The sequence below is a fragment of the Papio anubis genome, chromosome 14 (genome assembly GCF_008728515.1).
Source record: "Papio anubis isolate 15944 chromosome 14, Panubis1.0, whole genome shotgun sequence".
NCBI classification, from domain to species: domain Eukaryota; kingdom Metazoa; phylum Chordata; class Mammalia; order Primates; family Cercopithecidae; genus Papio; species Papio anubis.
This window is the reverse complement of record NC_044989.1, coordinates 16,170,626-16,189,535: the sequence shown is the minus strand read 5'-3', so window position 1 is coordinate 16,189,535 and position 18,910 is coordinate 16,170,626.

Sequence of the window (18,910 nt, the reverse complement as noted above, 5' to 3'; positions counted from 1 at the left end):
ACAAAGAAAAATTGAAAAAAAATTATTGGCAGCTGACTCATGCTATTAAAATTGTTGAAGGGGCTGGGCGTGGTGGCTCACACCTGTAATCCCAGCACTTTGGGAGGCCGAGGTGGGTGGATCACGAGGTCAGGAGACCGAGACCATCCTGGCTAACATGGTGAAACCCCGTCTCCACTAAAAAATACAAAAAATTAGCCGGGCATGGTGGCAGGCGCCTGTAGTCCCAGCTACTCGGGAGGCTGAGGCAGGAGAATGGAGTGAACCCAGGAGGCAGAGCTTGCAGTGAGCCAAGATTGTGCCACTGCACTCTAGCCTGGGCGACAGAGTGAGACTCCGTCTCAATAAAAGAAAAAAAATTGTTGAAGGAAGTAACAGTGTTTAGGCAGAAGGAAAATGATACCAGATAGAAATGTGGATCTATACAAATGAATGAAAAGCATCAGAAATGATAAATATATAGGTAAATATATAAAAGATATTTTCTTGGCCAGGCACAGTGGCTCACGCCTATAATCCCAGTACTTTGGAAGGCTGAGGTGGGCTGACTGCTTGAGCACAGGTGTTTGAGATCAGCCTGAAAAACATGGCAAAACCCCGTCTCTAAAAAAGATACAAAAATTAGCCACGCATGGTGGCATGCACCTAGAGTCCAGCTACTCAGGAGGCTGAGGTTTTCATTTGACAAAATTATCCATAATATTTTCAGTGAAAAAGTAAGTTGTGAAAAACATGTATAATATCCCATTTTTGTGACATTTTAATATGAAAGGTATATATTTACAATAAATGTGTGAAACGATGGTCATGAAAATATTAACGAGGTTACTTCCTAGTGGGAGGATTTCAGGTGAGCTTTCTTTGCATTTTAACACATGAACTTTACACAACATGCAAGTATATTCATTATCAGAAAAAAATCATAAGCTAAAATAAAGATTAAACAATGAAGAACAAATCATTCACTTATTTCAGTTATTTATCAAATGTCCTCTAGGTGCCAGGAACTCTGGTAGATGCTGGAGATCAATGAATTAATAGGAGTTTGATGACTGAAGTTCAAATCTCATCTCTTTCACCTGCTAGCTCAAGCACTGTCAGTCAAGAGCAATGGTTCTATCTCCACTTCCTCATCTGTAAAAATGGGTATAATAGTACATATCTGATAAGAGTATTATGACAAGTAAGTGAGAAAATGGACAAAGGGGCTCTTTCCCCACTCACCTTTGGTCACTGAGAACAAGGAGTGTTCCACACCCAATTCTGAAGACAGATGGATACAGACAGGTAGAAAAGGTCTTGGTGTTTCTAAGGCTCCATTCACTCCTATGTGACACAAAAGTGGAGACAAGAGCCAATGGACTTGTAGGGGAGGCACCCTGGAGACAGGGGAGGTGACTCTGGAGTAGGGGCTAGTGATAGACAGCCCAGCCCATGGGTCTGATGGGAGACATGCCAGAGATGCAGAAAGGTCTCCTTGGTCATTGAGAGCGGGTGGGAGGTTCGGTCAGCAAGAAAAGCCACTGAGCCCTGGTCAAGCCAACTTTTAAATTTGCCAAAGAAGAGTGTTAAAACACAAAACACACCTATAAATAACTATCATTTCACAAAATAAAGAGTTTCAAAAAAGTGAGACTGGTATTACCCCAGAGTCAAGAAACATGCTTTTAATAAATCAAATCAGTTCAAACTAATTTAGCTTTTTGAGCAAAACCTGCTACGGTGCACTTCTTTTATGTCATTTAGCCATGGACCAGTTGAAACTTGGCAGCATGGACCAGCACAGGTCCCTGGACACATGGTCGGAAGCCATTGCTGTGTGCCATGTTGTGAATCCTAAAAGTGATGTAGATTTAAAACATCTCAAGTAGAAAAGTGACATTGTCAAATTTGCAAGTGAGACAGCTCTTTCCGGCCTCTATATTCAGGAGGGCTTGCTTTTAGGGGAGTGAGAGGCCAGTTAAGAGGTTCTTTTAATCATCTAAGCCAAAGGCCTTAAGGCCCTGAGTTAAAGAACACCATTGGTTATTTCTTTAATGAGACAGTTATTTTGACTTTTTTTCCTTTTCTAGTTGAAATAAACCTTGCATTTTCTTTTTAAACCACCAATAAAACACTGTGTAAGGTCATTGTTTTCCATGTTTTGGGTAATTGCTAGAGGCACCATGCTTAACACAAGCTAGTGTTAGGCAAGTAATTCTATGTGATCCTTTTTTGGAGACTCTTCTTTGGGCCTCTGGAAGATATTTTAAGGATTTCTTACACTCAATCTTTAAGATTAGTCCTTCAACTTCCTCTTTATTGGTTAGGTGTTTAGAACACATTGAGGTATCTTAAAAGCAATGCTGCTCTGGCTTGCAAGTGTCACTATGTATTGGGTTTGATTAACAGTATTGAAAAATTAATAGATTATTATAGTTGATGTTTTAATTAACACATAGAAATGCATTTTGAAGACACGCTTTCTAAACCAATTTTTCCCTCTTCCAAACAAAATGAGTTAAGATTGAAGAAGTGACTTGAAGCATGAATTTGTTCTCCTTTATGCAAATGAAGGTTTTGGTGCGAAAATTGAAATTGTCTGGAAAAATTAGTTCAAAATAACTTTTACCCAGGTATCTCAGTTACTGCCTTATAAATGAAGTGTAAAAATCGACTTATTCAGTTATTGCCTCATAAATGAAGTATAAAAACCACTTGAGTTTTACCAGTTACGGAAGAGGTTTCTGGAAAACATAGAGGAGAAATGAATTATCACCATCTCTTACCATTAATAACGGAAATATGAGGAGGAGCATTAAAGCAGATGTGATTGTTTTGTATTTTAAAATTATTCCCTTGGCAATAATTAGTGTGATCGTGCTCTACAATGATTGAGAAATTAAAAATGCCTCCGCATGTGCCTTTGATTCTATAGAATGGAAATGTCTATATTTGGAGTTATGTCTTTGACTATATAGATTGAATTTTCTTTCAGCAAATATTGTAGCATATTTACTATATGCTAGGCAGGAAATATTTGTGTGGAGAGGGAGAGGACTAGAGACAAATAACACAGGTTTTATCTGGAAGGAACTCACTGTCTAGTGATTGGGTCAAGCATAAAATACAACTATCTATAATTATAAGGCAGAACTAAATGAAGACTGTATTTAATAATCATTATGGACTATGGGCTTCCCGAAGACAAGGGCTGTCTCTTTATTTACAGAACTTTTAAAAGACCCATCACAGAGGGAAACCCCATCACTGACAATGAGTATTAATAAATCCCAGACTGCAAACTCCATGACCATAAAGTCAGGTTTTATGCATATCTGTACTCCCAGTATGTAATACAGACCAGGCACATTGCAAGTGCTCAATAAGACTTTGAGAAATTAGGGAACCCTGAATAAATGAATTAGTGATTGAATACTGTGGAACATAGGAGAACTCACAATTCAGCTGGACTGAGATGATTCAGGGTAATGAGGGGAGTCTTTAAGAATTGCATGTCATGTCAAGTATAGGTCTTGAAGAAGAACCTCAGTGTCAATTCCATGTTTGTTTGCATACTCAGAATGGACCTCTAAAAATACCTAGCAACAGGTAAATCAAACTGAATCATCTAGTATTCAGCCAGGATAAATGAAAATCCCAAGAATTACTTTCTAAACCTAACAACCTGAAGTTAACTTTATAATTAAATAAAGCGCCTCACAGTGGCCTCAACTCTTCTCTCCAAACATCTTCCTTTATTCAGCAGCCACTACTCGCCACTCCAGCTAGGCTGGTCTCCCTGCCGTGGAGCTCGCCATTCTTAGTCCTGTCACAAGCCATTCACTGATGAACCAGGGGAAGCCACAGAAGTTTCCAGATCAGAGAACTGCTGTGATCTAATTTGAGCTTTAACTACATAAAGATAAGTTTCTGTAATAGGATATTGGTTTTGGGACTTTAACAATGAGCAAAATAAAAGTGCCTGAAACAAAGTAACTTTTTTTTCCCCCCCTCTAGATGGAGTCTCACTCTTTCGCCCAGGCTAGAGTGAAGTGCCGCGATCTTGCCTCACTGCAACCTTCACGTCCCAGATTCAAATGATTCTCCTACCTCAACCTCTGAGAAGCTGGGATTACAGGCACCCGCCACCGTGCTCGACTAATTTTTGTATTTTTAGTAGAGATAGATTTTCGCCATGTTGGCCAGGCTGATCTCAAATGCCCGACCTCAGATGATCCAGCCACCTCAGCCTCCCAAAATGCTAGGATTACAGGCATGAACCGCCATGCCTAGTCATCTTTATTTGTTTATTTATTTATTTATTTAAGATGGAGTCTCGCTCTGTTGCCCAGGCTGAAGTGCAGGGGTGCAATCTCGGCTCACTGCAACCTCCTTCTCCTGCGTTCAAGTGATTCTCCTGCTTCAGCCTCCTGAGTAGCTGGGACTACAGGCACATGCCACCACGCCTGGCTAATTTTTTGTATTTTTAATAGAGACAAGGTTTCACTGTGTTAGCCAGGATGGTCTCGATCTCCTGACCTTGTAATCTGCCTGCCTCAGCCTCCCAAAGTGCTGGGATTACAGGGTTGAGCCACCGCACCCGGCCCTTTATTTTATCTCTCCTGTAAAAGTCTGAAGTGTAGATAGTTCCAGAAGTATAGGAAGGTCTGCTCCACAAAAGTCATCCAGGGACCCAGGCTCCTTCTGTTTTGTTGTCCCTATATTCACTGGGGTGTTGACTTCATCTGTAGGGTAAAATGGCCTTACTACCAATGTGTACATGTTCTTGCCAATGGAAAGAGAGAAAGAGGTGGAGCACATGTGGCCTGATACCGAAATCGCATGTATCACTTCTACTCACATCTCTTTGGATATAACCTAGTCATATGGCAAAGATGCAGGGAAAGATATCCTCTAGCTGAACAGTTCTGTGCCCAATGAGAACCTGGGGATTCTATTACAAAAAGGAAGAAGAGCTATTGGGAAACATTTCATTGACTCTAACATAGTTTCCTTCCCTTCTCCTCTAAACTACTATAAGATATATCATCTCAACAATGACACTGACCTCCTGATGTGTGAATATACACCTAGCAAATAAAACAGTGTGTGTATTGAGAGTATGTGTGTCAGAGAGAAGATTCAGCGTTTCTTATGTGCCTGGAGTGTTTCCATGCCACAGTAAGTGTTTCACACGCTCTATTACCATCAATTCTCACCAATAAAGGTAGATATTATATAATATATACCTATATATAGTATCTACAAAAGTAGATATTATTATTCCCAATATAGTTAAGGAATCAATGTTCAAAAATTCATGGCCACTGAACTATGAAGTTGTAGAAACTAGATTTGCACTCAGGTGTATTGCACTCCAATTCCCCTTTACGATAATGTTTTCTACTTAATGTCATATTCTGGACTGACCAATAAACTTAAGCATCTTTTCCTCTAATCCAGGCAAGTAAAAATATTTTTTCCAGATACTTAATAATGATCCATGACTGCAAGAAAACTCAGTCCATACATTGTCTAACTCGTCGTCCTTGAATAGCTTGACATTGAATATAATATGGTGTTTTATCACTAACCAATACCTGAGAAACGGTGGTAATTTTAGCAAATACTAGATTTCCCATTCCAGGGACCACACAAGGAAAGCTAAATCTTCTGGGGCTTTTTGTTTGTTTTTGTTTTTGTTTTCAGTCAAAAGACAAAACACTCTGTTTGGTTTTAACTTTCTGACTATGTTTTGGGGTTGTAAAACTCTGCAAATGAGTTCTGCATCATACATGGGAATTCATATTTATATTTCATAAACAGCAAGTGAAAATCACCCTCTTGGTTGCACACTGAGCATCCTGATCTATGAAACAGGTCCCCTGATCACTCCCTCCATGGGGCCAGGATGCAATTTGCTAGCAAATTGGAATCAGAATTGGGTTTTTAAAGAGAACCTTCCCACAGTTGTAAACATCCTTAATTTTTACAGCAACACATTGACTTCAAACCGGACTCCTAATTATTGCAATATTTCTTTTAAAAGCCTGCATTGTAGATTCGGCAAGCTTCAGACATCTGCTTCAAATCCAGAAATTTCTTTCCTTTCTCAAAAAGGTTGCTCTCCTCCAATTAGCCTCAACAGAGCAGCAGGAGCAAGTGGAGCTCTGTGGATGGGGTTTCATATTTACTGCACACATTCCAGCCTCACCCGCCTTTTCCCACATGGGACCATAATAACTGCTTTGCCTGAATGGGCCTAAGACCAAGTGGCTTTTGAACTACAAAAAGGAAATATCCTGAGTCTCTTTAAAATATCTGCTTGCAAATCTTTGGTTTATCATAAGCAAATGCAGTTTACCTAAGACAACATATCCCCTGACATTTCTGATTTAAGTGTCGGAAATACATTTTAAGTATTTGAGAGAAAACTTTTCTTGATGTTGTTGATGATGACTATGTTGTTGTTGTTGTTGTTGTTGTTATTGAGGTCTATTTTTACACATCTGAAACACAAAATTCTGGAGGCTGCTTGGCTGAAGCTGGTGGTTGGAGGCAGCAACTGTTATTATCCAAAACCAAGAGGAGGGTGGTAATGATAGTTAAACTTGTCTTTCATCCCCAATGATTTCAAAGTTCCCAATAAATGGCTTTACATTAAATGGTAACATGGTTAATTGAATTATCCCAACTTAAGCCCACCCTCTCTGAGAAGCCTATATTTAAAAATTATAGGTAGAGTCTTCAGAAAAATGTGGGTTTATATCTCAACTCTGTTCTTAATGTGAGTGACTTTAGAGGAGACTTTCACCCCCTGCGTTCGGTTTCCATAAGCCTTGGGACTCATTTTCCCCATCTTTACATGAGGAGTATTAAGGTTTTTAAGGGTCAATATGAAACATGTCTGTTTCATCAGTTAACCTCCAAGTTTAGAACCAATTGTTCACAGTTGAGCAGAGAATGAAATTTCAATTCATCACCAATAAGGGGACTTGGAGAGACTGAGGCACATGTATGACACAGTCAGCCAGAGCTGTCCAGTTGGCTCCAAATGTGGGTCTGGAGCTCAGGGGAGAAATCTGGACGAAGCTAAGATGGAGAAATTATCAGTTTCTATCTTGTAACTGAAGCTATGAGAGAAGAGCACACAGAGGCTGTTCAGACTGAAAAAAAGAAAAAAGCGGTAATTCAGACAGGGAGAGCAGAGTAACCTGGGAAGGAGCATGAATCACAGCTAGATCAGAAGAACCGCCTTCACCTGGTCCAGTCCTAGCCGGGAGAGACTATTGAAAGCAAACCTGCTCCCTCTGCTCAGCCTGCCGGCAGCCTTCTGTAGACCCAAGGGGGCAAGATCAGTTACTGCTCAGCTTCAAAGTGGGTGCAGGTCTGGCTTGTGGTCTCACTCCCCCTGCAGTCACATTCGATGTTGGGGCCTTGTTATCAATTAGCTCTGATGCTCAAAAATACTGAATAAAAATGATTCCTACTCCTCTCACCCACTTCTTCCCCCACCCTTCACAAAAATCCCAATGCAACAACTCTCTATTAATTACATTGTTTGTTGGGATTTTGTTATGCACATCAGTATCATCAATTTTTACAGTCCCCCCAGAATAGCCCAACTCTTCAGCTGGCTCTTCTCCTCATCACCCTCTATTCAAGCCTTCTGGATTTTTTTTTTCTCTTACCCATCATGGCATTTCCTTTCGATCTATCACTTACAGGCTACATAATCTTTAGCAACTTCTAAGCGTCAATTTCGTCCTCCATAAAATGAAGATAATAATAATACTTCGATGATTAACCTCAACTAAAATTGACCAGAAAGGTGCCTATAAGTAATAGAAAAGCAATAATTCTTTCTCCTTTGTCTATTCCCCCCTTTTCTCTTCCCTTTTCTGTGATTTTCCTTCTTTCCTTCCTTCCCTTCTGTCCCCCTCCCTTCCTTCCTTCTTCAATGCAAACATCACTTAAAAGCTACCAATAAGCTATTAGCTAGAGAAGATAAACTGAAAAGACAAACGACCTCTGTCCTCCTGGAGCTCAGTCTTTGGTGTAAAGGGAAAGTTAGGGTCAGTTATTCAACCAGGATGATTATAACACTAGGACAGCGGGCAGTGGAATGACTCGTAGCTGTTGATTCTGCCTGCAAACATCAAGGAGGGCTGGAAAGAGGAAGTGTGCTTTGAGCTTAACCTTGAAAGCTGAAGAAGAGGGCCTTGCAGGCTGGGGAGGTATCATCAGTGAAGGCTGGGGAGGCATGAAGATGGATGAAGACAGAAACTGGGTCCTAAAGTCTATATAATCAGTTGCTTATTTGTTTATTAGAATGTCTGTTCTTTGAGGGAAAGACTGTGGGAGTGGTCTCAAGAAACATTTCGATCACTTTTCCTAGCACAAACATGTCTGTTTGTTTCCATTTCTTTCTAACAGAAATTAAAATAGAAATTGAGGTTTGTGCTGCTGACTCTGTGACATCATGTCATGATTTGAGGAAAAAACATATTATTAACACTGTCTTTTTGAAGGGGTTGATATGCCTTGTGTCCCTCAAAATTTTAAATTTAAAGTGTCAGTTGAATCTTAATGTATTAAATGTCACCTTGGCAAAAATTCAACATAAGCAGCTCTCTACTAAATCTCCCACTTGCCCCAAAGCAACACTTCCAAAATAATGACAAATAAACAAAAGCACTTTTGTTCATACATATCTGCTCTTTAATGCTCACAGCAACTGTATTAGTCAGTTTTTACACTGTTATAAAGATACTACCTGAGGCCAGGCATGGTGGTTCACACCTGTAATCCCAGCACTTTGGGAGGCCAAGGTGGGTGAATCACTTGAGGTCAGGAGTTTGAGATCAGCCTGACCAACATAGTGAAACCTCGTCTCTACTAAAAACACAAAATTAGCTGAGCATGATGGTGCATGCCTGTAATCCCAGCTAGTTGAGAGGCTGAGGCAGGAGAATCACTTGAATCAGGGAGGCAGAGGTTGCAGTGAGCCGAGATGGCACCATTGCACTCCAGCCTGGGCAACAAGAGCAAAGCTCCCTCTCGAAAGAAAGAAAGAAAGAAAGAAAGAAAGAAAGAAAGAAAGAAAGAAAGAAAGAAAGAAAGAAAGAAAGAAAGGCACTACCTGAGACTGGGTAATTTATGAAGTGAAGAGGTTTGATTGACTCACAATTCCACATGGCTGGGGAGGCCTCAGGAAACTTACAATCATGGTGGCCAGCAAAAGGGAAGCAGGCACCTTCTTCACCAAGCAGCAGGAGAGAGAGAGAAGGCTGAAGCGCCAGACACTTATCAAATAACCATATCTTGTGGGAGCTCATTATCACAAGAACAGCAAAGAAGAAACCTGCCCCTATAATCCAATCACCTCCCACCAAGTCCCTCCCTTGACATGTGAGGATTACAATTCGAGATGAGATTTGGGTGGGGACACAGAACCAGACCATATCAACAACCCTACAAGTTCTCTTTATTATCATTATCTCCACTGTATAGATAAGGAAACTGAGGCTGAGAGATGATGAAGTCTCTTGCCTAAGGTGACACCAGCAGTTAGAGGCAGAACAAGACTCTAAACTCCAGAGGTCGTTCCACCATCCCACACTACCTCCAAAACATCTCTTCTTGTTGCAACTGTCAAAAACTTTGGTACCAAGAACTCTCTTTCATTTTGCATGAAAATTCTGGTGACACTTTTTTTCTGGTGATAAACAGGTAATATTATGGAACAACTGTCTGTATGTAGTTTATCACCCTCACCACAAAGCACCAGTCTGGCTATGTAGGCTTTAACTGAACCCAGCAGTTACTGTATACTCCGGGCCTTGGTATTGCCTGACTGAACAAACTAGAGAATTTCTTTATGTGCCTGAGCTGTAATGTCTTTTACAGGTCATTTGAGTTGAACGCTTTTCACAAATGAGAAACCTAAGGCCTGGGGTTAGGGAACAAGTCCCTTGGCCAAGGTGGTGCAGTATGTAATGATACCATAGGGAATGATCCCGGGTCTTCTGACCTTAGGCCAGGGCTCCTTGAGATATGACTGCCTTTTTATTTTATTTTGTTTATTGCTTCTTAATTTATCAGTTTTTTGATCAAGAAGCACATCATGTATATATTAGTCATCTATTGTAATATAAAAATTATTGTAAAGTGTAGCAGCCTCGAACAATAGTAAATAATTATTATTTCTCATAATTTTTGTGGGTCAAAAATTTGGAAGCAGTTTAGCTGCATGGCTGTAGGTTAGGGTCTCTCAGGAGATGGCTTGATGAAGCCTGGAGGATCCACTTACAAGGTAGCCTCTCACCAGATGCCAAGTTATTACTAGTTGCAGGCAAGAAGCCTCGGTTCATCACCAAAAGACTTCTCCCAACAGCTGAATGTCCTCACGGCATGGAAGCTCTGGCTTCCACCAGAGCGAGGATCCAAGACAGAGCCAGGTGGAAACTGCAGTGTCTTTTACAACCCAGCCTCAAAGTCACACACCATTATTTTTATGAATGTGTTGTGTCAGTGACACAGGTCAGTTTTATTCCAAGTGGGAAGGAGCCATACAAGGGCATGGACTTCAGATGCAAGAATCATCAGAGCCTTCTGGGAGGCTGCCTACCCTGTGATTCATGTTGCACATGCAAAACATGCTCACTATCTGCCCAGGCCCCCAAAATCTCATCCCGTTACAGCATCAGTTCCACATCCAAGAGCTCATTATCTAAATCAGGTGCAGACACGTCTCCTTAGACCTGGTTCTTTGAATACAACCTCTCCAAATCAGTTTATCTAAAACTGAAGACACCAGTTATCTCCCTCCACACACCCAACAAACAAACAATAATCGGGCAGGAGTAGGATAACTACTTGAGACACATGTCCTCAATAAAGGGGTAAATGGAGGCTCATGGGAGTCACTGATTAAGGGCAATTCTGAAATCCAGCCAGGCCCTCATTGAAAGTTCCTTAAGATTCCATTCCATTCCTACCCAACAATTATTCTCCATGGCTCTTGACTCCATCTTCTGAGCTCTTGATTCTATTGTTTTAGTCATTCTTCCTTTTCCACGAAGGCAGCATATTTTTGTAGCTGATTACTCTTTGTGGTCTCTTTCCTGCCTTCAGAAATTTAGGTGTCCAAAGACCCCTTTCCATTTTATACTTTCTCGTTTCTATGTAAGTTTGGCAGTGTTTCTGCCAACACAACTTGAGTCAAAACTCTGCAGGTCACTAACAAATCAGTTTCTTACCATGTGGACCTATGGATAGAGCTTCTCTGTTGACCTTGCCAGATAGCAGCTAGCTTTCCCTAGAGCAAGTGATTTAAAAGAGCAAGGAGGAAGGCACAGGTTTCGGAACTCAGTCTTATTCAGCGTTTGATGTTCATACAATGGCATGGATGTCAGGAAGTAGAGATTGGGGGAACCATTTTAGGGGATGGCTTTATATTAGGCTAGGGTTTATGAGGCGAGTTAGTAACATTTAATATCTATTATGAAATAAATGTTTGTGTTCCCACCCCCAAATTTGTATGTTGAAGTGCTAACACTCAATGTGACTATATTTGGAGATAGGGCTTGTGATGAGGTGGTAAGCATTAGATGAGATCACAAGAATCTAAAGTCAGAAGATGCATTAGTCCCGTAGGGCTGGTGCCCTTATAAGAGGAAGAAGATACAAGTGGGGCTCACTCTCTCTCTCTCTCTCTCTCTCTTGCACTCTCCACCATGTGGGGACACAAAGAAAAGGTGGATGCCTGCAAGCCTGAAAGAGAGCCTTTACTAGGAAATGAACTGGCTGGCACTTTGATCTTGGATTTTTCAGCCTCCAGAACTATGAGAAAATTAATTTTCGCTGTTTAACTCCATAGTCTGTGGTATTTTGTTATGGCAGACTGAGTTGGTGGAATATGATGTCTTTTTAGTGCCTTATCGGTATAATCTTTGAATGCCCCAAGCTTTCCAAGATCACTCCAATATGCTGTTAAGTTTATTCTTTTTGATAAAAATTATTTAATCATTTAACTAAAAAAATGTATTTTTGCATTTTTTAAGAGTACACACTAACAATGACATCATAAATCAAAAAGTCTTTTGCTAACCATGGATCCTGATTTTTATTCCAGAAGAGAAGATCACCACTATTTATACATGTCCTTTCCAATCAGAAAACAACCTATCCAACTGAACCATGGAGTTATGTTACAGGAAGTACAGGATTACTCTGGTAGATCTGAAGCTCTCCCTAGGCAGAGTTGCCACTCATCACTGCGTAGCTTATGCACTGTTCAACTCTAGGGAGCTCCATTTAATTAGGGTGTACCTGAATATCACCTGGTAGAGTTTATACAAGTGGCATCTTCTAAATTTGAGCAGAGTACTACTTGCATAACCATATGCAGAGGTCTTAAAGCCGATACAAGAACCTGTGCTTGCTTTCAGTAAAGTCAACCAGATACCACTGCTCAGCCTTGAGCCTTACCAGCTGCAAGCAGCTTTTACCTTCAGAAGAAAATGTCATCTCTCCATTAAATTCTCCATGGATGAGGCCACTAGGCTACAGTTAGAGAAAAGTACTTCTCCAGGGTTCTCCTACCCACCTAATTCTAGCTAGAGCCAGAAAGATCTGTCTTCTGAAACAGCTAAGGCTGATTTTTTTGAGCATTGGCCAATCTCTTATTTTGCTAGTAAAGTTGCAGAAAGACTTACAATTGAGCCTGAGCATAAGAAGTTGCTGGCTGTGGGGGCTCCCCTTTCATGCTCTTAACTTCTTCCTCCTACAGGTCCATCTCTCTTTCGTTACCTAGAGGCCTACACCACTCTTTATTCACATAATCTCTGAAAAAGATGCAGAGAAACTTACATGCTCCTGGAGATGAGTAACTGATTAAGGGGAAGGGAGGAAGAGAATACAAGGGAACTCAAAGAAGAGAAGAGAGAAAGGGACAGCTTTCTGATGTGGGGTGGGGAACAAACTTATTCACCCCATCTTGGTGATGACAGAATGTACCTAAGATGCAGACAGTCCCTCACTAATTGCTTCTGCCCGTGTAGATTTCACTTCAAATATCTTTGTTCTTGAACCCACAAAATATGTTAATCTCCTAAATGCATCTCAATATTGCTAAGTGCCACCTCCCTTTCCCATAGGTACCAATTATTTCTGACAGTGTTTGCCATTTCAACATAAGTCTGGAGTTCTCTGAATCACTGAGAGCGTGTTGAGGCTAAAGGTAGAAAACGTTTTTATCCTGCAGCCCAATTGTGAATGAGTGGTAGTGGTTCCCTGGAGTGCTACTTTGACTAGAATCCAGATGCTTCAGATGCTTTAGCTAGGAAGGCTTGTTTCCAGATTCTAAAAAAATGTGCATTTCTTAACCCTTAGCTGAACTGTGTTGGTGGTGAGGCAGTCCTGTTTAGATCCAATAATGGTCATTACTGGAGTGCCCTGAAACTTCTCAGTGGGAGAAATGCCGTGGTTTATGAGGAATTGAACCAGTGAAGATCTACAGTGAAGGAAGGAATTTGGCTGAGCTACTGTAGTACTCAGAACTGTCTGGAGCTTCTGGAGTGGAGAGTGCAATGATAGGACATAATCCCTGACCTTCAAGGAGCTCTTAGTCCAATAAGATAGATAGCTATGTAAACATACAGTGATGACAGAGTCATAAGAGCTATGGTGCAGTAGGCATGAAGAAAAGAATGTGATCAATTCTTCCTGTGGTCTAGGAACTGAGTCATGTGAGTGACATGGAGCAAGGTTTTGTAGGGCAGGAAGGATTTTGTATTCGAGAAGGAAAGGGAAGGGTACCTGGCACATTCAAGCAAAGGTCTAGAAACAAACGGGGCAATAGTATGGCATACAATTGGAATGTTAGCGGCATGGCAGGGAGTGCTGGGCGCTTAAGCTTGGGGCCAGACTGTGGAAGGCCTGGTTTAACAGGCTAGGAAGTGGTGAGTCAATGAAGGATGTTTCAACAACAGCAGTGATTGAATCACATTCTTGCTTTAAAAAACAGTAACTGCAGAATGGAGATTGAGAGACGATGTCAGTCTGGAAGCAGGGAGGAAGGTTAGGAAGCTGTCAGGGTAATCTGGGCACTAAATGATGAAGAATGAAAAGCACAGAAGTTGAAGCAGAGAGGAGGCAATAGGCAGAATATTTAGGGGGTGGACTCCAAAGAACAATTTGGTGAACTGGAAAGAGGTGTGTCAAATGTTGATGAGGGAGCAAGAGAACTCTGACTAGGAGTTCGATTCTCTGAAGGAAGGAAAAGAGGAAAGGTGGAGTACACTGCAGGTGTGGCCCCCATGGAAGCAGAAGACGTGGAAGGAAATGCTGTCCCCTGCTGTCATCAGGGAATGAGGTCTGCACTTGTCTGGAGTGCGAAGCTTCAGCTTCACCTCACCTGCCACTTCCTCCTCAGACTCTAAGTTACCACCTTATGGAAAGGCTGTGTCAGGGAGTGTGGGAAGCTTCCAATCGAGTTGAGCCTTCCCCTTTCACTGCACGGGATGATTCTACACCTAGAAATAATGTTCTAAATGCAACTGCTGAGCTATTCCAAAATTCTGTAAAAAATAAAAGGAAAGATGGAACTCTGAAAACTCAAATAAATTTGTCTAAATAATTCTACCAATAACAATAATAAAATGATTTAAAATAATGTCTACTGACAGTTTAAGTGTCTAAACAATTAATGTTTATCTAAATACTACTACTATCTAATAACACACTTTTCCTTCTGCACCCCTTCCCCTCTTTCCTGGGGCCTGGCACAAATATATATATATATAATTTACATTTAAATTTATTTATTTACTTATTTTTTGAGATGGAGTCTCACTCTGTCGCCTGGCCAGGCTGGAGTACAGTGGCATGATCTTGGCTTACTGCAACCTCTGTCTTCCGGGTTCAAGAGACTCTCCTGCCTCAGCCTCTCGAGTAGCTGGGACTACAGGTGTGCACTACCACACCCGGCTAATTTTTGTGTTTTTAGTAGAGATGGGGTTTCACCGTGTTGGCCTGGTTGGTCTCAAACTCCTGACCTCCAGAGATCCGCCCGTCTCAGTCTCCCAAAGTGCTAGGATTATAGGCGTGAGCCACCGTGCCCTGCCAATATATATATAAACTGTTGTAAATGTATGTGTTATAAGCCGTATATCAAATAAAAACTTACAAAAAAAAGATATTCTAATCTTTCCCCATATTCCTAAAGCTCATTTTGCACAATCTTAGTGTGCATCTACTATATCCAACTGAGTACTTATCTAATGGATTTGTCTAATCAAATCAAATACAATAGATTGTGCTTAAAGGGATAAATCATATTTATATTTTTTTAAATCATGAAGTGGTTAAGATAGAGGAGACTGAAGCAATAGTGAGAAGGTGAGCAAGACCGTCTCCTGGGCCTGCTGTTCTCAGAGTGAAGGACTGTTTTAGTCTAGAGGACCAGGAGAGCCTTGCTCTGTGGTGAGGGGATGACACTGTGGTGTGACAGAGCCTCACTGGTATCCACCTTGATTGGTTGAGCAGGGAGAGGGTCTGGAGAGCCAGCCCCGAGTCACTTTTCTCCTTTCTTTGGGATGAAAGGTAGACTTCCTAGCCCCCATCATTCCATCACCACACTTAAAGTGTCTCCCTGCAAGAGAAGGTCTTGGCCAGACTGGGCAGCGCTCCCCACTTGGGGTCCACGCATAGGTGTTTCTGTGTCAGAAAACCATTGCACTTTGGAGTTAGTGGAAACAGCAGAGTTATCCAAATTCCATACAAAAACATACCTAGGTTTCATTTTCCTTTTTCTTAGACCTGGTTCTCAGGTTAATACAGGTAGAGACATTTAGGTGGCAACCTACATATGCTCCTTTGCTTCAGATAGTCCTCGTTGAAGACCCACACTATAAATATTTCATCTAAAAAATTTGCTTAACTCTTTGAACCTGTTTGTAAACATTTTTAAAAAATACTATTTTCTTGATAGAGTTTTTTGGGGGATTAAATGAGAGAACAACTGTAAGCATCTAATATAGTTCTTCAACACATAGCAGACATTCAATAGTCAACACTAGCAGCTCCTCCAGGTCGTATGAGGTGTCCGCAATGTCACACAGCCTGCCCCAGAGAGGTGACTGCCAGGTGGTAAAGGCAATATCATGAATCATGTGGGGACTAAGGAAGGATTGGAGGATAAGTTTCAGTTATGAAGGCTGAATTGCTTGAACTTTAGTATTGTTGATACTGTTTGTGTGTGTTAGGGGGAGGGGACATCCATGCTTAGGGGCCGTTGGAAATGTATACAAAGGGTGCTCCTGAAGCCACCGCAAGGCGAGGGTGCTTCAACTCTCACGCCTGGCGGTCCCTTGATAACAGTGATATTTTATCAGTGTGGGCTCAGTTTTTCCTTTGGTTAAACTTCCCCTGTACCACATTGAGCAAAGCCATTGTCCTCAGAAAGAAGAATTATGTGGTGGGGAAACCACTTCTTCAGGAGAGTTGATTGTGACCAATTTATTCCTGTGCCCAAAGCAAAGCCAAGGGTTCCGTTCGAAGAAAGAAACAGTTCTCATGAATCATGAATTATGTTTTTGGTGTGTCAAGGGCAGTTGACTGAGGGAAGATGCCTGTTTCTTTCACTACAGGATGCCAGAGCTCATAACTCTCTCTGAAGCCACAGGGTCTGTCTGTCTTGTGGGGTGATTCAGAAGCAGGGGGACTGGCTGAGCCCTGGACTCAACAGTTTGTGGCCTCGGTCTGGAGTGCCTGCAGCTTGGATCGGCTCAAAGACTGAACTAATAAACCTTGGAGGTCAGTGGCTCCTGACCCATCAATTTCATTAACCATCTCAGAGCTGTGGGCAGCAGGGAGAAAGTCCTTATTTCTCCAATGTCTTTCATACTCTGTGCTCTGGCAAAGGGCTTAGAGTGAAGTCCTTGCTTGTTTCGATGGCATTTTCTTGAGACCTGAGGATGAGCGTTTACCCTGTATGAACCCAGACACCTCCCAGTTTATAAACTTGGCCCAGAGCAGGGCCTGCCTGAGCTGGTTTTGAACTCTGAGTTAAGTATGCATCCCTGCATCTAGTACACAACTGCTCCCAGTATGCCCAGCATTTCACTCCCTTCCCAGAGAAAAAGGCAATCCTAAAAAAATGGGACATGATATATCTTAGTGGTTGAGAGTATAATCTTATAATCCAAAATAAGTAGGCTTCAATTTCTGGTCCTACCATATAGGAGATATTTTGGCAGGAGATTTCCCTTCTCTAATTCTAGGTTTCTTCATTTATAAAGGGAATAATATAAAACGACCTAGCCAGCTCATAAAATTACAATGAACATTTTATGAGATAAATGCATGAGAAGCAGCACAATTCCTGGCACATAGTAAGACTCGGGAAGTAAGACTAGGGAAGAGTTGGTTTTTATGTTACCCTTGCACACTGCAACTGGGACATAGAGCCCCATCCCACATGTACTGATAGACTGAGCTGTGTCCATAGGACAGGGTCCAGGCTGGGAGAATACCCCAAGTCAGGTCCCATGATTAAGAAAAGATGAGATTGACCATCCTACGTGAGACTCCAGGAACCTTAAGAACAACTACTTCATTCAACTAACTGAAAAGTTCAACCTACTCAGCTATCTCCACCCTTTACCAGGAAGTTTTCTCCAACCTCCTGAGTTAAATGTCTCTTGTCTGGAGTTTTCAGCTCCTGGACTTCTTTGCTTCAGTGCATCTTCTCTGGGTGCCACATCATGTTGATTCACCTATCTACCCTCTCACCCATCCCAGGCTCTGAGTGCAGGGACAAAGTCATACCTATTCATCCCCTAGCACAGAGCCTGGGACGTAACAACTCAGTTTTTGAATGAGTGCTGAGACACCATCATTCCTGAATATGTCTTACTACAAACTATTCCCTACAAGTCACTCTTTCGTCCTTCTTAAAAAAAGGTTTTTTCAGTTCCATTTTTCAGTTCTGTCCTGCCCCTTTCCCAGAATGAGTCACTGAAGATGCAGGCAAATCAGAATTTTTGAAAACCAAAGTAGAATGGAAGAGTGGCAGAGATCAGAAAGTAGCACCTGAGGTGCTTGTGAAGCAAACCACAAAGTCCCAAAGAACCGTCAGAGAGCTTTGCACCTGGGCTTGCCAGGAACCACAGACTTCGGGAGGCAGGAGGAAGGGAGTGGAGGTGAAGGAAGCGTGAAGCTAAAACGACTGGTTTGGTTGAACATCAAAATGGGAAACATTTGAGCCTCCAAGTCTCCTCCCAGACCTTAAATAACCAAGCGAGGGACCACAGTTTAGTTTTTTAGAGAAACTGAAAGGGTGACCTGTAGCCTAAGACACCAGATATGGGAGAGGGAGGGACAAAAGGCAGTGCAGAAAACAAGAGGGTTAAGGGGAAATGGATTCAGCCTTCTTCCCGAAAACTCTGGCAAGCCAGATATGCGCTCCTCAGGATAGAAAATTCAAGGGTCTTGTCTATAGGAATGAAGAGCTCAGATACGAGACGTCCAGATGTGGGCACCTGGGAACGTCCTAACCAGTGGCCAACTCATCTCACCCTCCCTCCCGCTGTCACCGCACAGTGAAGTCAAGCAACCAAGCAATTTGGTCACAAAGACACAGAGGGTACCAGTGACCTGCTCTTAAATTGGAATGAAAGACAAGGATACTAAAAGATAATGAAGTCCTGCCTTCATCATTCTGAGATAAAAATCCCAACTCAAAGTAGAATTCTTCATCTAGCCAAATGTCAAGGGTATGAGTATAGAATAAAGACATCTGTAGATATCAAGGTCTTTAAAAAACCCTCATTTTCTATATTTTTTTCTTGGGAGGTTACCGGAGAAGGTTCTCCTGGGGAGTGAAAAAAAGGTATATACCAAGGAAAGAGAAGATAGAGAAGAT